Here is a 19,100-nt window from a genome sequence, read left to right as displayed (position 1 = left end):
AGCTACACAGCTTATTCCACCGTCCCCATTCTACCATCGGACTCTTAGACGCACGGCCGGTTTCCATCCTTACTTGGTAGATATTCCGCGAATTCGCACGAAGTGCTTTGCTTCTTCTTTTCTTATGCGCACTGCCAAGGAGTGGAATTCCTTGCCGGCGGCTATATTTCCGAGCTCATATAACCCGGCAACCTTCGAATCAAGAGTGAACAGGCATCTTCTGGGCGAGCTCACTCCATCGTAGGCCACGTCTTTGCCTTCGGCTAGTCTGTGGCCAAGAGTAAGCCCATTTATAATTTAGAAAATAAAATGTTTCGTAGTTTTTCGAGGGTACGTTTTTTTTTAATGAATTTATCATATCTTACAGAGTTGTATGTACTGTATTTTTCAATCAAATTTATTCAGTTGTATCTCATCTACTAAAATATTACATTTCATATTCAAAGTAAATTCAATATTTAAACAAAACAATATAAAATGATGAAATCAAAAACTGATACAATCCAAGCAATAAGTGACAATGTGGCCGTCGGTGAAAAGACAATTTTGCTCACGCTTTTCAAGACCATATTCCAATTGTCGTTTTGGTGCGTTTTCTGTGGGCCGGTGTGTATGGCACGTGGACGATGTTTAAGTGCTTTGACGACCGGTCTGGCGCAGTCGGTAGTGACCCTGCCTGCTACGCCGCGGTCCCGGGTTCGAATCCCGGTAAGGACATTTATTTGTGTGATGGGCACAAATATTTGTTCCTGAGTCATGGATGTTTATGTATATAAGTATTTATATATTATATATATCGTTGTCTGATGAGTACCCACAACACAAGCCTTCTTGAGCTTACTGTGGGCCTCAGTCAATCTGTGTAAGAATGTCCTATATTTATTTATTATTATTTATTTTTGACAGAGGAACAGTTGAGGGAACCTATGATTGCCATGATGAATCCTTCTTTAGAATAGGATCCCTGCTCCGTCCTCACATTCGAAGGCCCTTATGAGTCTCCGGGTGCCTCTCACCCTTATTGAGATCGCTCGAATAAGGGAAATTTGATGTTGTTCTTTTCACCTTCAGCCAGAACATTAGTTGCTCTGTGATGTTTTTTGCCAGAAGAGGTTGCTGTAGTATGGTTTTCCCAGGTTCCCAAACGCTGTTTCGTATTTAATTTTGAGTTTTTACAATCATCTCGGTGTTGGTCGTGGCCTTGTTTGACTAAACCTCCTTTTTTTCAATTTAGAGCATGATTTAAGTTGAATTCATTTTCACCGCAGCCATCGCATACTTGAGGAAGGTGCCCAGGTTCGTGTGCGTAGCGGATGGCAAGGGCATCTCTAAATTGCGAGGATGTGAGGTCTGTATTGTTTACGGTGGTGCTGGTAGGTATGATTGAGAGCCATTGGGATGAGTTTGATTCGGTTATTCTTTGGACGCTTCTTTGCAGTTTATAAGGTAGATTGGGTATAATTTCTTTGCTAGTTTGACTGTCTTTCAGATGCCTTGTCAGTTTGCAAATTCTCATTGTTTCTGCTGCATGGCTTTGATGGGCAATTAAGTCCAGGTTTTCTGTATTTTTGATTGCATTAATTAATATCTTGTTTGATTCGATGGACGACTTGTAACATTCACTGTTTTTTAATGGATTGTTGATACCAAGACCTCCCCATTTCACTGGTAGAGTGAACAGTTCTTCTTCCAAAGATGTGATTTCTCTGTCAAGAATAGAAGGTATTAATGTTGACATAATAGTTTCTTTTAGGGTATGAAATTCTTCGTCGGTTTTATCCATCACAGTTTGCAAATATCTCCATTCGCACTGAAGTGATTTTGTAAAGGCTGTATATACTAGTTGTGGGTGGGATTTACTAGCTTTTGATAGTAATTTTATGCACTTGGTCCAATCAGTTACTTTTTCTTTAATAAATTGTTTTTGTCCATTTTCATTTCCAATGACACCGCCAAAAACCGGTGGTAATTTACTATCTTCACGCCTAAATCTTCAAACAATCTTTTCGCCTCTTCGCTAGATTCATTTTTTATTATAATGTAGCTTTTTGAAGGTTCCGGAAAGTAACCATATTTTGGGCCTTCTCTCATTAGTTTTTCTAGCCAGTCTCTAATATTTTTAAGCTTACCAAAGCAGGCTGAGTCATATGTGTACCAATTTTGGATATATTTAGCACGGTCTTTGCAGTCTTGGATTAGTGGCAAGATCACAACTGCATACATTAGCATTGCCAGTGGATCGCCCTGTGTTGTTCCTTCTTTGCTAAGAATGAAATTATTGGATCCTGATAAGCACATGACAGCGTATCCTCTATAAGTGCACGTAAAAGCCAAAATTAAAAAGGATCGTTTAAGTTGTCTCTATTTGTGAGCTGAAGTTTAAAAATCCTCTATAAGTATTAAAAAGAAATATCGCACAGCGTGGCCAGTATATTCTAACATTCCAAAGGGCGATTGGGCGGTTCAATGCGTTGAAGGCGTTTGCTGCATCTATTAAAAGTAGGCCTTCATCATCTTCACCTTCATCAAAGCATTTGGTCATAGCGTGGATTCCACCTTCAATGCCTGATTTTATTCCTGCACAGAGCTGATCTGAACCGCAGGCTTGTTGAACGTCTTGCCCTGTTGCGGTTGCCATTGATTTTGCGATTATGCGTTGTAATATTTCGCCTATACCGATTGGCCGAATGCCTGGGCATTTCTTTAGAGCAATGCCTCTTCTTACTAATAATGCTCTGATGCAGTCCCATTCAACTATTTCACTGCTAAATTTTCTTGTTAGTGCTGCGATTGATTCTCGTAGTTCGGAACTGAGGTTTCCGAAGCGCAGGAGGAGTGATTTCCATTGTTCAGAATCTGTGCCACTAGGCCCAGCGCCACCAGACAGTTTTCTTGCAACTTTTTCGATATGGTTGGAGACTTGGAGGTGATATCAACATTCACTATTATAGGAAGTTCTTGACAATCTAAGAAGCCAGTTAGTTGTGGGATTGTTTGGTCAGGGTGTTTTTCTTTAAATATTTGGTGTACTGTTTTATCACCTAGCTTTTCATTCGGGTCCAAAATTCCACCTCCTGATCTTCCGGTTATCCATCTGTTTGCTTGTCTGATTTTTCCTTGTAGCATTAGGCGGCTGAATATTCGAACGTCATGGTCTTCGTCTTGTTTTTCTTTATTTTTAGACGTAAATTTTGAGTTGCAGAGTATTGTTTCTGCGATCAGTTCGTCATAGTGTTCAGTATTCCACATTTCCATTCTTCTTTGAAGCATTTGTCTGATATCCTTACCTGATTTCACCATTGGGTCTCTTTGAAGTATTGTACTACATAGTATAAAAATTCTTTCGGAATGACCTTCTTTTGGCAGTCTATTTGAAAGTTCTTTAATTTCTGTGGCAAGGAGTGTAGCTAATTGCCTGCCTACATTTCCTTGTGGAATGCCGTATTGTTTGCTGCGAAAGTTAATTATCTTTTTTCAGCGTTTCCTCCAGATTGAGTCTGGGCCACCTTTCGCTATTGAGTAGCCTACTATTAAATCCTTTGAGGAATAAACTTTGAATAGATTCGGGTATAAGTATATATTTGGATGGTCAATAGGCAAGTATGTACTGTATAAAAAATAAGTTCAAAAACTAAAACCCGACTACTATTTATAAGTAAAATGTGCTCTAAAAAGTATGAAACAAGATAGAATTGACAACGTTTCAAAATTTTCAATGTCCCTAAATCGAAAACCATTTCGAGATATACGCTTGTAGGTCACATAAATATTTTTTTTAATTTTTTTTTCCGTATTTTTAGTATAAAAAATCATAAAAATAGTTTAAAGGGGAAGTGACGTCAAATAGCTGATTTGAAAGAAGAGCTGCCACTATAAGAAAAAAATCTTCCAGTTGGGATGTCCCTTGAGTTTGACAGTGACACTTATCACAGTTCTTAGCAAAGATATTAAAAATTTCATGGCTTAGTCTATGGTTCATAGTCATTCACTATGGGTTGACAGTGACACTTGACAGTCAAACATACCGGACTGTTTAAGCTGACAGTTAAGACTTTATTTTTTTTAAAAGATTTTGTCGTTTTCTTAGGTGTATGAAACAACACATGTGACGTCACGAAGCTGCGTCTTGACGTTTGTAACTTACGCTCTTTCTGCTCGAAGTAGTAATAAGAAGGGATTTTCTCATTAAAATAGCAGTTTTTGGAAAAATAAAAAAATACGTGTATCTTTTTGTATTAAGTTCTTTCAAACCAAAGAATAAAAAGTAGTACTCAAAAATATGAAATGTTGTCAATTAGTTTATGAAATTATCATGCATGATATTCACAAATGTGTATTCTTTTCAATACGTTAATTCAATGTTTATAATAAGTTTGTAAATTTTAAATATACTTGCAGAGATGCCGAAGATAACCGTGGTCGTATGCCACAATTATAAAAGTAAGTACATAAGTGGCATACGACCACGGTTATCTTCGGCATCTCTGCAAGTATATTTAAAATTTACAAACTTATTATAACATTGAATTTAGTTTGAAAAGAATACACATCTGTGAATATCATGCATGATAATTTCATAAACTAATTCTATCTTGTTTCATACTTTTAGAGCACATTTTACTTATAGTAGTCGGGTTTTAGTTTTTGAACTTATTTTTTATTTGACTTACTTTGGGGTTACATTTTATTTATTAAATATAAGGGCGCTGAAGGCGGCCGGCTTAAGACCGCGTGCGTCGGGCGAAGCCCGACAGGCCGACACTTTAAGTTTGAGGGCGCCGAAGGCGCCCGGTTTAGGACTGCGTGCGTCGGGCTTCGCCCGACACTGTAAGTTAGAGGGCGCCGAAGGCGCCCGGCTTAGGACCGCGTGCGTCGGGCTTTCCCTGACACTTTAAGTTTGAGGGCGCCTTCGGCGCCCGGCTTAGGACCGCGTGCGTCGGGCTTCGCCCGACACTTTAAGGCAGCGTTCCCACTTATGCGTCGCGTGTCTCGGGGCGCGCAAAGGGCGTCCGCGCCACGCCACCTGAGTGTAATTCAAAAAGCGTCTCCTCAGTACATTTTGTATAGGAAGGACGTAAGGCGCGCCGCCAAGCGGCGCGGCGCGCGCCCCGCCGCCGCCACGCCACCTGGGGCGCGTCTTACGTCTTTCCTATACAAAATGTACTGAGGAGGCGTTTTTTGAATTACACTGAAGCGGCGTGGCGCGGACGCCCGTTGCGCGCCCCGAGACACGCGACGCTCTGGTGTGGCCGGTCACTAAGTTAGAGGGCGCCGAAGGCGCCCGGCTTGGGAGCGAGTGCGTCGGGCTTCGCCCGACACTTTAAGTTTGAGGGCGCCTTCGGCGCCCGGCTTAGGACCGCGTGCGTCGGGCTTTCCCTGACACTTTAAGTTTGAGGGCGCCTTCGGCGCCCGACTTAGGACCGCGTGCGTCGGGCTTCGCCCGACACTTTAAGTTAGAGGGCGCCGAAGGCGCCCGGCTTGGGAGCGAGTGCGTCGGGCTTCGCCCGACACTTTAAGTTAGAGGGCGCCGAAGGCGCCCGGCTTGGAAGCGAGTGCGTAGGGCTTCATCCGACACTTTAAGTTAGAGGGCGCCCTCGGCACCCGGCTTAGGACCGCGTGCGTCGGGCTTCGCCCGACACTTTAAGTTAGAGGGCGCCGAAGGCGCCCGGCTTGGGAGCGAGTGCGTCGGGCTTCGCCCGACACTTTAAGTTAGAGGGCGCCGGCCATGATACACGTCAGAATGTCAAAACAGCGTCAAACCTCATCTAGTTCTTATCATGACAATTTGCTGTACGAAATTGAGCTTTAGGTCGAAAAAATATTGCAAATCTTTAATAAAATTAATATACAAAGCAGGCAAATTTGTTTCTTTGGCAAAAGCCTTCTTGTGTAAACGCAGTCGGCGTTGCGGATTTGCAAATAGTCAATTTTTCCGAGAAATCAATGAATTATCAGGTGTAATCAAGTAAAGCTGGGAATAAAATTAACAAAAAATAAACTTTTTTAACAAAAAATAAAACCGCCTTCAAAAATAAGCGCGTTACAAAACACGGAGAAACTAAAAAGCAAAAAATAATAAACCTTTGAATTCAGATTTCTTATCGTATTGCAATAATCTAAACATCCAAATTATAAACAAATCAATTATTTTTGTAGTCGGTACCAGACCTGTTCGTCGCCTTGCTATTGCCTGTTTGCCCCACCCAACCATATGCAGGCTGGCACCGACTCCAAAAATAATTGATTTGTTTATAATTTGGATGTTTAGATTATTGCAATACGATAAGAAATCTGAATTCAAAGGTTTATTATTTTTTGCTTTTTAGTTTCTCCGTGTTTTGTAACGCGCTTAGTTTTGAAGGCGGTTTTATTTTTTGTTAAAAAAGTTTATTTTTTGTTAATTTTTAGTGGTTCCTATTGATATTATACGTATCAGTCCGAATATATGTACACTAGTGAAAGAATTATCCTTTAACTCCTAACCATTGAGGAGTTGACCTTCCATCATCAGCTCAGCCACATAAAATTATTACCATCAGGCGTAAATACTGGTTTACCTTTGAAAAATACACTAAAAACATTACATGTGCCTATAACATTTGAAGAGTTCCCTCGATTTCTCCAGGATCCCATCATCAGACCCTGACTTGGTGCCAATGGGACCATCTCGGGGTTATACCCGTTCGATCAAAAAAAAAATTTTGAAAATCGGTCCACAATTCTCGGAGATATCGAGGAACATACATACAAAAAAAAAAAAAAAAAAAAAACATTCAGTCGAATTGAGAACCTCCTCCTTTTTTGAAGTCGGTTAAAAAGCTAATAATACATATACATATTTGAAATGTGCTAATCAAGACCTTTCAAATGATATACAACATGTCATCCTAACTTCATTTTATTTTTTTGCTTCGTTACTTTATGACCTCTAGAGGGCGCCATGTTTCCTTTTCGGTGACGTCATATAGCCTATAACCAGCGGACGATTAAGACAATTCGAATGACGTATCGTTTGTCAAATTCTAATGAGTACTTTAGAAGTTATGAGGGAACAGATGAACATACATACATACATACCCACATACATACCGGTCAAAATCATAACCCTCCTTTTGCGTTGCCGTAGTCGGGTAATAAAACAATATTTCCATTGAAATATCGAAATTGGCAACATTATGTAACCGTATTCTGCGTCGACCGGAATGGAATTGAGTACGCAAGTAATAGGTAATTTCGCTGCTGCTCGCACCGCTCCGATAGCCGTGATCGTCTAGTGGTTAGGACCCTACGTTGTGGCCGTAGTAACCCAGGTTCGAATCCTGGTCACGGCAGTGTCTACACTGTCATGGCGGAGCTATATTTTTGATTTATATGATTTTTTTCCAATATAATAATTTAAATTTTAATGAACTTTTATTAACCATAATATGGAAATATCAAATAGTGTTCAAAGTAACCAGTTTCTGTTCAGTTTCTTTTTTTTTACAAATTCATTAAAATTATTTCGGTAGTTTATACAATTATGTTATGTTATACCTAGATTATCAGTTATTACAACGATACTAGCAAAGAGTTCTTTTCTGAATACAACACTAAAAGACTGCTTGTCCATGGAACTGCTTTCAGCGCCATCTGTGACGTATTCGCTGAACGCGGTGACGCGGTAAGCCCCCGTGTTTCTTGCAGCCGTTATGTGTATACTGAGAAGTCACGAGATGTCACTACTAGTCTTTGTTTTGGTCGACCACGCACGGCAGCTGTTCGGTGTGTGCTATCATAGAAATTCGTGAGAGAAAAGGAGTGGTGATTAGGCTGTGTTTGCCTAGAAATACGGGTTTTATGTATAGTTCTAGGACTCCTAGGGACTTGTGCTCGTAATATGTTCAAGATATAGTTGTTACGCATGTGATATACTGTTGTTAAAGTCAAGAAACGTTGTTAAATGGTGTAATTACCTTAGTAAACGTAGGTTATGACGTTTACTACGTAGCGAAGTGTGTTTGTGTGAGTGAATTCGACAGGTCGTGACAGCATTGCCGTTGAAGCGAATCTTAACGGGATAACTATGCGAGCGGTTTGCGTAAGTAAAATGATTTGCTTTATCCAAACTGAACCTAACCTAACTGAATCACGCCTGTTGGATGCTATAGATATTATTGAGGGTCTGTGTAACGTTGTTTGACCTCGATACGCGGCATGCCATTCGCTATTTCTCCTTGAAAGGCAAAATTTGTCGTGTTTAATGTTTGCGGTAATTTTTTTGGGACCTGTTATTATTATACTTAAGAGATTTTTTACGCTAATTAATTACTTACATAAGTCTTTAGCGGAATGACATGTCGGTCTTCATTATTGGTTTAAAGCCACCTTTAATGTTTTCGAAACTTGTCACTGCTTTCCGGTTCGTCTGCCATATAATCTTGAAGAGTTGGAGGTGTCTCGCCAAGTCGTCTCGCAAGCCTGCAGCACGGCGTACACTAGGTACAACAAAAGGAAGATTTTATAGGTATATATCTGTAAAGGGTAGAAAACACCTGTAGGTATTAAAAAACTAAAACCAAGGATCATAATAGAGAATTTCTTTTTTTTTGCCACTTTTATGAAGTGTTATATTTTTGAAAAAAAAAATGCTATTTCTACTCAGAATTACTAGCTTTTTCAATCCTAGGAGGAAAAAAAATTCTCCCATACGATTTTTTCTTATTTTGTTACCATTTTCCGTACATGTTGTATGGGGTAACAAAAGAGGAAAGTAACAAAAATGTATGGAAATTCTGGGACACTTTGTCTCCCAGTGAGATTGAAAGTACTCGTGATTCTGAGTACAAATTGCCCTAAAATTCCCTAAAACAATCAAATTTTTTTTATTGGCAAAAAAAAAGAAATGCTCAATAAAGGTTTCTGCTTTATAGTAACGTTTTCTTACGTACTGTACTGTAAAATTGAGCAGCGCAAAAGTTCAAAACTACTTATCTACTTCCTAAATTTAATCTGAGGTTGGGGGTGGGGACGTATTAGTGCACTAGATAATTATGATTTCATTTCATTGGCATTTAACTGAGAAGAAACAACAATAGTGGATGCATTAGGTACATTACATACCTACCTAAGAAGTACCTTAATTATCACAAGCTTTTATTCAACTTGCCTTGTTAGTATGTTAGTGTGCGTCAAAACGTAGAAGCTAGACCCACTTCCCGGTTTCCGATTGAGCTAAAATTTTGAACACATATGTAAATCACGTGACAATGCAATATTATGGTATCATGGAGCTGATCTGATAATGGAGCAGAAAGGTAGTCATAGCAACTCTGTCATGAAACATCGTATCCCCATCGAGTAAGGGGTTTTTAGAAACGTCTCGGAGAGCAGTACATCATGACTGTTGAAAGAAAGGTACACTGTACACGTACAGTCGGCGATAAAAGCTTGTGCCAAAAATGTTTTTTTTTTTTTGCAAAAAAAACGTATGATTAGATTAATTAGAGTTCGTCACTTGTTGAACTTACCTTGTCATGATGTATGAAGGTACCAATTGGCAGTCTCAGGGAATAAGTACTAAATAAAATGATGGTTTCAAAATAATAAACAACTTGCAGTCAGAAGGTGGCTCGCTTTCCATACAAAAAACATCTACCATTTATTTAGTCACCGCACACTACAACTAAATAAAAATATGCGCATACATCTACTATACATTATCCGTCGTCGCGGTAGTGAATGAAATACATTGTTTCATACAGAAATCATGGACAAATCCATGTGAATTTTTTATTAATTTTACGTAAATGTGCGTGCCAAATTTTGTGTACAGACACAGAGCCGTCATATTTCGCGCATTTTTAATTGACATTGTCATCAGTGACACTTGGCTCTTGACAAGTAATTATTAAAGATATTGGTTTAGTTAACTCAAGCAGACTTAGAAATAATGACGCATTTTGTCAATAAAGATACATATCGTATATTTCGGCACTGCTAATGTAAATCGAAATGGCGTCTTGGTCAAATGCACCGATTATGAAGCAGGAGATCTTGAGTTCCAACCCGCAGTTTTTTTTAATCATTTGAACTTTTTTTGCATTTTTTTTTATATTTTTTAAATGGAATATTTGACTATTACTATATTGCTTTCCTATTTTTTATTTTCATACAAAAATACAATACAATCCTTTATTATGCCTTTGTTGATAAAATAAAATATTACACGTCTGGTATAATATATTATACATAGGTCATAGTGTGGGTATAGTATTGCTGGTTGACCTATGTTATTGTTGTGTGAATGTTTTTCTTCAACAACTAAATGGTTATACCTATACAAGAATATAATAGCAAGAATATGGGTAGCTTTTGCACATTGTAATTTTTCCTCAGTCACCACGAACGCTGTAAAGTGTTCGAAACATCGGGATGAATTTTAAACTCATTATACGCGATTTAATCCGTTTTCATAGTTTTTATTTCATGAGTAACTATCGCGGTAACTGAAGACAATAGTAACTAAATGGTTACAAATAATAATTATCATCAAATTATCATCAATATAATCTGGTCCAGGCAGGCAATTATGGTCGCGCGATAAATGATAAAACATCTGGCCGTCCCTATAATCGCACTTACTAATAGTGCGACAGGGACGGCCTGATATTTTATCGTCTATCGCGCAACCATGCTACCCGTGCTGTACTAGCTTTTGCCCGCGGCTTCGCTTGCGTTAGAAAGAGACAAAAGTAGCATATGTCACTCTCCATCCCTTCAACTATCTCCACTTAAAAAACATGTCAATCCGCTCCGTTTGGCCGTGAAAGACGGACAAACAAACAAACACACATTATCTTTGGTGAAACAACGAATTCTTCCACTTCAGATTATAGAGTAACCAGCTTTTCCCATTTATAATAAACTAGCTTTTGACCGCGGCTTCGCTCGCGTAAGAAAGAGACAAAAAGTAGCCTATGTCACTCTCCATCCCTTCAACTAAATCCCCTTAAATAATCACGTCAATTCGTCGCTCCGGTTTTGCCGTGAAAGACGGACAAACAAACAGACACACTCCCTTTCCCATTTGTAATATTAGTATGGATTTGACATTATTATTTATATTTAAATAATTATATATGTATAGCCCAATTTCATCGGGAACAGCGTGTTATGTAATGGCGTCGTTGGTGTACAGTCGTCTGTCACGCCGTGAAGGTGCGTTCGATTCCCAGGATTCTATAAACTTTTTGTATTTTTTTGGATATAAGATATAAATTTCGTATTTTTTATTGACCGAGCAAGAATGGAGAGCCGAAGGTATCAATTTTATCTTAGAGAACATATTGATTTTTTTATTGTCATTTTGATTTTCTATTTATTAAGTTGAGATATAAAACACAACTTTTAATACCCTCGCTAAATATAATATTTTATCCAAATTACTCCTTAGATAAAAAAGTCCACTTGAGTTTTTAAAGCATTACGTTACTCAGTTAACTATTGCATTTTCATTTACTAATTTAAGATTTCAAAAGTGATTTGAATACCCTTGCTCCATCGAAAATAAACAATTAGAAAAAAAAAATCATTCGAATCGTAGTTTAGAAACTAAAATTTATCTATACTTTTTGGATTTTTTTAAAATATCAGATTAGGATAATTATGTTAGAAATTCTGAGTTCGACGAACCCAAAAATTATTACCATGTAAGAGAATAGGTTTTTTATCTTTTTTGTGGAAAATGCTCAGTAACTACTGTACGAGTACATATACCTTTGTGTATAATAATAAAACAAAAAATAGTGTCTCATAGTGTTGTGTTCCTGCCGGTGAGTAAGGCTGCCAGAGCTCAACGAGGGTGCGGGGTGCTGACGACGGGAGGACTTACGGAACTAATTTGTTCCGTCTATTGTCCTTTGAGTCGTCGGCAACCCAAACCCTCCTTTGAACTTGTACACTCCTTTATGCTCGTGAAGTTGACCACCCCATTTTTTTTGCCCGCAAATGGCATATCGGAATCGTTAGTTCATCGTTAGTTCACGTTTGTTCAGTAGGTAAAATCGTTAGGACCCGATCCTAACATCATTTTTTTTTAAAATCAAAATGGGGTGGCTGTCTTCACGCTAGCCACCCCAAACCACTTTTTCCAAGTTTTTTTGATTTCTATCGATAGATATTCATTAGTTGACGTTTGTTCACATATTAAAATCGTTAGGACCCTATTCCTCATTTTTTTATTTTTTTTCAAAGTGGGGTGGCTGTCTTCACGCTAACCACCCCAAACCACTTTTTCCAAGTTTTTTTGATTTCTATCGATAGATATTCATTAGTTGACGTTTGTTCACATATTAAAATCGTTAGGACCCTATTCCTCATTTTTTTATTTTTTTTCAAAGTGGGGTGGCTGTCTTCACGCTAGCCACCCCAAACCACCTATTGCAAGTTTTTTGATCTCAATCGACAGATATTCATAAGTTGACGTTTGTTCACATATTAGAATCGTTAGGACCTCCTTAGATTTTCCAAAAAAAAATGAAAATATGAAAATTTGAAAAATTCAACTTACGCTCCTGCATGATGACCTTATGATGCTATTTTGTGCATACCTTCATAACACAATCGGGTCCTAACGATGCCACTTTGTGCATACCTTCATAAGACCTTGCTGATTGCAGACAGTTAAGCCATTTGCGGGCACTCGAACTAGATTCGCCGAAAAAAAATAAAACTTGAAAATTTGAAAAACTCAACTTATGGTCCTACGTCGAAGGCCGAAAAAATTGCTTGGAAACGGGTCCTAACGATGCCACTTTGTGGATACCTTCATAAAACCTTGCTGATTGCAGATAGTGAAGCCATTTGCGGGCACTCGAAACCGATTCACTGCAAAAAAATAAAACTTGAAAATATTAAAACTCAACTTATGGTCCGACGTCGAAAGCCGAAAAAATTGCTTAGAATCGGGTCCTAACGATGCCACTTTGTGAATACCTTCATAGGACCTTGCTGATTGCAGATAGTTAAGCCATTTGCGGGCACTCGAAACAGATTCGCCGAAAAAAAAATATTTGAAAAACTCAACTTATGGTCCTACGTTGAAGGCCGAAAACATTGCTTGGAATCGGGTCCTAACGATGCCACTTCGTGGATACCTTCATAAGACCTTGCTGAATGCAGATAGTTAAGCCATTTGCGGGCACTCGAAACAGATTCAACGAAAAAAAAATAAAACTTGAAAATTTGAAAAACTCAACTTATGGTCCTAGGTCGAAAGCCGAAAACATTGCTTGGAATCGGCTCCTAACGATGCCACTTTGTGGATACCTTCAGAAGACCTTGCTGATTGCAGATAGTTAAGCCATTTGCGGGCAATCGAAACAGACAGAGAACAAAAAATAAAACTTTTTAATTTGACAAACTCAACTTATGGTCCTACGTCGAATGCCGAAAACATTGCTTGGAATCGGGTCCTATCGATGCCGCTTTGTGGATACCTTCTAAGACCTTGCTGATTGCAGATAGTTAAGCCATTTGCGGGCACTCAAAACCGATTCGCCGAAAAAAAATAAAACTTGAAAATTTGAAAAACTCAACTTATGGTTCTACGTCGAAGGCCGAAAACATTGCTTGGAATCGGGTCCTAACGGTGCCACTTCGTGGATACCTTCATAAGACCTTGCTGATTGCAGATAGTTAAGCCATTTGCGGGTACTCGAAACAGATTCACCGAAAAAAAAAAAACTTGAAAATTTTAAAAACTCAACTTATGGTCCTACGTCGAAGGCCGAAAACATTGCTTGGAATCGTGTCCTAACGATGCCACTTTGTGGATACCTTCGGAAGACCTTGCTGATTGCAGACAGTTAAGCCATTTGCCAAAATAAAATTTAAAAAATTTAAAATCTCTACTTATGGTCCTATGTCGAAGGCCAAAAAAAATACTTGGGATCGGGTCCTTACGATGTCACTTTGTGAATACCTTCAGAAGACGTTGGTTAATCAAGATACATAGGTCACTTGCGGGCACTCGTAGAAGATTGATCATAAAAAAATAAAACTTAAAAAATTTAAGAATTCAAGTTATGGTCCTATGTCGAAGGCCGAAAAAAATACTTGGGATCGGGTCCCTACGATGCCACTTTGTAAATACCTTCACAAGACGTTGCTTAATCAAGATACACAGGTCATTTGCGGGCACTCGTAGTAGATTCGCCATAAAAAAATAAAACTTAAAAAATTTAAAAACTCAACTTATGGTCCTATGTCGAAGGCCGAAAAAAATACTTGGGATCGGGTCCTTACGATGCCACTTTGTGAATACCTTCACAAGACGTTGCTTAATCAAGATACACAGGTCATTTGCGGGCACTCGTAGAAGATTCGTCATAAAAAAATAAAACTTAAAAAATTTAAAAACTCAACTTATGGTCCTATGTCGAAGGCCGAAAAAAATACTTGGGATCGGGTCCTTACGATGCCACTTTGTCAATACCTTCAAAAGTCGTTGCTCAATCAAGATACACAGGTCATTTGCGGGCACTCGTAGAAGATTCACCATAAAAAAATAAAACTTTAAAAATTGAAGAACTCAACTTATGGTCCTATGTCGAAGGCCCAAAAAAATACTTGGGATCGGGTCCTTACGATGCCACTTTGTGAATGCCTTCAGAAGACGTTGCTCAATTAAGATACACAGGTCATTTGCGGGCAAACGTAGAAGATTGGTCATAAAAAAATAAAATTTAAGAACTCAACTCATGGTCCTATGTCGAAGGCCGAAAAAATACTTGGGATCGGGTCCTTACGATGCCACTTTGTGAATACCTACAAAAGACGTTGGTTAATCAAGATACATAGGTCACTTGCGGGCACTCGTAGAAGATTGGTCATAAAAAAATAAAACTTATAAAATTTAAGAACTCAAGTTATGGTCCTATGTCGAAGGCCGAAAAAAATACTTGGGATCGGGTCCTTACGATGCCACTTTGTAAATACCTTCACAAGACGTTGCTTAATCAAGATACACAGGTCATTTGCGGACACTCGTAGAAAATTCGCCATAAAAAAATAAAACTTAAAAAATTTAAAAACTCAACTTATGGTCCTATGTCGAAGGCCGAAAAAAATACTTGGGATCGGGTCCTTACGATGCCACTTTGTAAATACCTTCACAAGACGTTGCTTAATCAAGATACACAGGTCATTTGCGGGCACTCGTAGAAAATTCGCCATAAAAAAATAAAACTTAAAAAATTTAAAAACTCAACTTATGGTCCTATGTCGAAGGCCGAAAAAAATACTTGGGATCGGGTCCTTACGATGCCACTTTGTGAATACCTTCATAAGACGTTGCTCAATCAAGATACACAGGTCATTTGCGGGCACTCGTAGAAGATTCACCATAAAAGCAGAAAACTTAAAAATTTTAAAAACTCAACTTATGGTCCTATGTCGCAGGCCGAAAAAAATACTTGGGATCGGGTCCTTACGATGCTACTTTGTGAATACCTTCACAAGACGTTGCTCAATCACGATACACAGGTCATTTGCGGGCACTCGTAGAAGATTCGCCATAAAAGCAGAAGACTTAAAAATTTTAAAAACTCAACTTACGGTCCTATGTCGAAGGCCGAAAAAAATAATTGGGACCGGATCCTTACGATGCCATTTTGAGAATACCTTCAGAAAACGTTGCTCAATCATAACACACAGGTCATTTGCGGGCACTCGTAGAAGATTTGCCATAAAAAGATAAAACTTGAAAAAATTAAAAATTCAAATTCTGGTCCTATGACGAAGGCCGAAAAAAATACTTGGGATAGGGTCATTACGATGCCACTTTGTGAATACCTTCAGAAGACGTTGCTTAATCAAGATACACAGGTCATTTGCGGGCAATCGTAGAAGATTCGCCATAAAAAAATAAAACTGAAAAAAATTGAAGAACTCAACTTATGGTCCTATATCGAAGGCCAAAAAAATACTTGGGGTCGGGTCCTTACGATGCCACTTTGTAAATACCTTCACAAGACGTTGCTCAATCAACATACGCAGGTCACTTGCGGGCACTCGCAGCAGATTCGCCATAAAAAAATAAAACTTAAAAAATCGAAGAACTCAAGTTATGGTCCTATGTCGAAGGCCGAAAAAAATACTTGGGATAAGGTCCTTACGGGTCCTTACGATGCCACTTTGTGAATACCTTAAAAAGACGTTGCTCAATCAACATACGCAGGTCATTTGCGGGCACTCGCAGCATATTCGCCATAAAAAAATAAAACTTAAAAAATCGAAGAACTCAACTTATGGTCCTATGTCGAAGGCCGAAAAAAATACTTGGGATCGGATCCTTACAATGCCACTTTGTGAATACCTTCATAAAACGTTAATCAATCATAATATACAGGTCATTTGCGGGCACTCGTAAAAGATTCGCCATAAAAGCAGAAAACTTAAAAATTTTAAAAACTCAACTTACGGTCCTATGTCGAAGGCCGAAAAAAATAATTGGGACCGGATCCTTACGATGCCATTTTGTGAATACCTTCAGAAAACGTTGCTCAATCATAACACACAGGTCATTTGCGGGCACTCGTAGAAGATTTGCCATAAAAAGATAAAACTTAAAAAAATTAATAATTCAAATTCTGGTCCTATGACGAAGGCCGAAAAAAATACTTGGGATCGGGTCCTTACGATGCCACTTTGTGAATACGTTCACAAGACGTTGCTCAATCAAGATACACAGGTCATTTGCGGGCACTCGGAGAAGATTCGCCATAAAAAAATAAAACTTAAAAAATTTAAAAACTCAACTTATGGTCCTATGTCGAAGGCCGAAAAAATACTTGGGATCGGTTCCTTACGATGCCACTTTGTGAATACCTTCACAAGACGTTGCTCAATCAAGATACACATGTTATTTGCGGGCACTCGTAGAAGATTCGCCATAAAAGCAGAAAAGTTGAAAATTTTAAAAACTCAACTTATGGTCCTATGTCGAAGGCCGAAAAAATACTTGGGATCGGGTCCTTACGATGCCACTTTGTGAATACCTTCACAAGACGTTGCTCAATCAAGATACACAGGTCATTTGCGGGCACTCGTAGAAGATTCGCCATAAAAAAATAAAACTTAAAAAATTTAAAAACTCAACCTATGGTCCTATGTCGAAGGCCGAAAAAATAATTGGGATCGGGTCCTTACGATGCCACTTTGTGAATACCTTCACAAGACGTTGCTCAATCAAGATACACAGGTGATTTGCGGGCACTCGTAGAAGATTCGCCATAAAAAAATAAAACTTAAAAAATTGAAGAACTCAACTTATGGTCCTATGTCGAAGGCCGAAAAAAATACTTCGAATCGGATCCTTACGATGCCACTTTGTGAATACCTTCATAAGACGTTGCTCAATCAAGATACACAGGTCATTTGCGGGCAATCGTAGAAGATTCGCCATAAAAAAATAAAACTTGAAAATTTTAAAAACTCAACTTATGGTCCTATGTCGAAGGCCGAAAAAAATACTTGGGATCGGGTCCTTACGATGCCACTTTGTGAATACCTTCAGAAAACGTTGGTCAATCATAATACACAGGTCATTTGCGGGCACTCGTAGAAGATTCGCCATAAAAGCAGAAAACTTGAAAATTTTAAAAACACAACTTATGGTCCTATGTCGAAGGCCGAAAAAAATACTTAGGATCGGGTCCTTACGATGCTACTTTGTGAATACCTTCATAAGACGTTGCTCAATCAAGATACACAGGTCATTTGCGGGCACTCGTAGAAGATTCGCCATAAAAAAATAAAACTTAAAAAATTTAAAAACTCAACTTATGGTCCTATGTCGAAGGCCGAAAAAAATACTTGGGATCGGGTCCTTACGATGCCACTTTGTGAATACCTTCATAAGACGTTGCTCAATCAAGATACACAGGTCATTTGCGGGCACTCGTAGAAGATTCGCCATAAAAGCAGAAAAGTTGAAAATTTTAAAAACTCAACTTATGGTCCTATGTCGAAGGCCGAAAAAATACTTGGGATCGGGTCCTTACGATACCACTTTGTGAATACCTTCACAAGACGTCGCTTAATCAAGATACACAGGTCATTTGCAGGCACTCGTAGAAGATTCGCCTTAAAAAATAAAACTTTAAAAATTTAAAAACTCAACTTATGGTCCTATGTCGAAGGCCGAAAAAAATACTTGGGATCGGGTCCTTACGATGCCACTTTGTGAGTACGTTCACAAGACGTTGCTCAATCAAGATACACAGGTCATTTGCTGGCACTCGGAGAAGATTCGCCATAAAAAAATAAAACTTAAAAAATTTAAAAACTCAACTTATGGTCCTATGTCGAAGGCCGAAAAAATACTTGGGATCGGTTCCTTACGATGCCACTTTGTGAATACCTTCACAAGACGTTGCTCAATCAAGATACACATGTTATTTGCGGGCACTCGTAGAAGATTCGCCATAAAAGCAGAAAAGTTGAAAATTTTAAAAACTCAACTTATGGTCCTATGTCGAAGGCCGAAAAAATACTTGGGATCGGGTCCTTACGATGCCACTTTGTGAATACCTTCACAAGACGTTGCTCAATCAAGATACATAGGTCATTTGCGGGCACTCGTAGAGGATTCGCCATAAAAGCAGAAAACTTGAAAATTTTAAAAACTCAACTTATGTTCCTATGTCGAAGTTCGAATAAAATACTTGGGATCGGGTCCTTACGATGCCACTTTGTGAGTACCTTCATAATACGTTGCTCAATCAAGATACATAGGTCATTTGCGGGCACTCGTAGAAGATTCGCCATAAAAAAATAAAACTTAAAAAATTTAAAAACTCAACTTATGGTCCTATGTCGAAGGCCGAAAAAAATACTTGGGATCGGGTCCTTACGATACCACTTTGTGAATACCTTCACAAGACGTCGCTTAATCAAGATACACAGGTCATTTGAGGGCACTCGTAGAAGATTCGCCATAAAAGCAGAAAACTTGAAAATTTTAAAAACTCAACTTATTGTCCTATGTCGAAGGCCGAAAAAAATACTTGGGATCGGGTCCTTACGATGCCACTTTGTGAATACCTTCACAAGACGCT

The 19,100-nt window shown here is 38.7% G+C and overlaps 1 protein-coding gene and 1 non-coding gene across 2 annotated transcripts in view; both read left to right on the top strand.

The window, feature by feature from the left end:
• Positions 1-7,259: 7,259 nt before the first annotated feature.
• Trnah-gug lies at positions 7,260-7,331 on the top strand. The gene has a single exon. It is a non-coding gene; the product is annotated as a tRNA-His (tRNA).
• Positions 7,332-7,803: 472 nt separating this feature from the next.
• The window catches only part of LOC125235595, a 217,207-nt gene continuing 205,910 nt past the window's right edge, over positions 7,804-19,100 (top strand). The window contains exon 1 of the mRNA XM_048142193.1: positions 7,804-8,080. The gene's annotated coding sequence lies outside the window, so the exon portion shown is untranslated. The remainder of the gene's footprint in view (positions 8,081-19,100) is intronic.

Source organism: Leguminivora glycinivorella, chromosome 17, assembly GCF_023078275.1.
Source record: "Leguminivora glycinivorella isolate SPB_JAAS2020 chromosome 17, LegGlyc_1.1, whole genome shotgun sequence".
NCBI classification, from domain to species: domain Eukaryota; kingdom Metazoa; phylum Arthropoda; class Insecta; order Lepidoptera; family Tortricidae; genus Leguminivora; species Leguminivora glycinivorella.
This window is presented reverse-complemented; position numbering and strand designations above follow the sequence as displayed.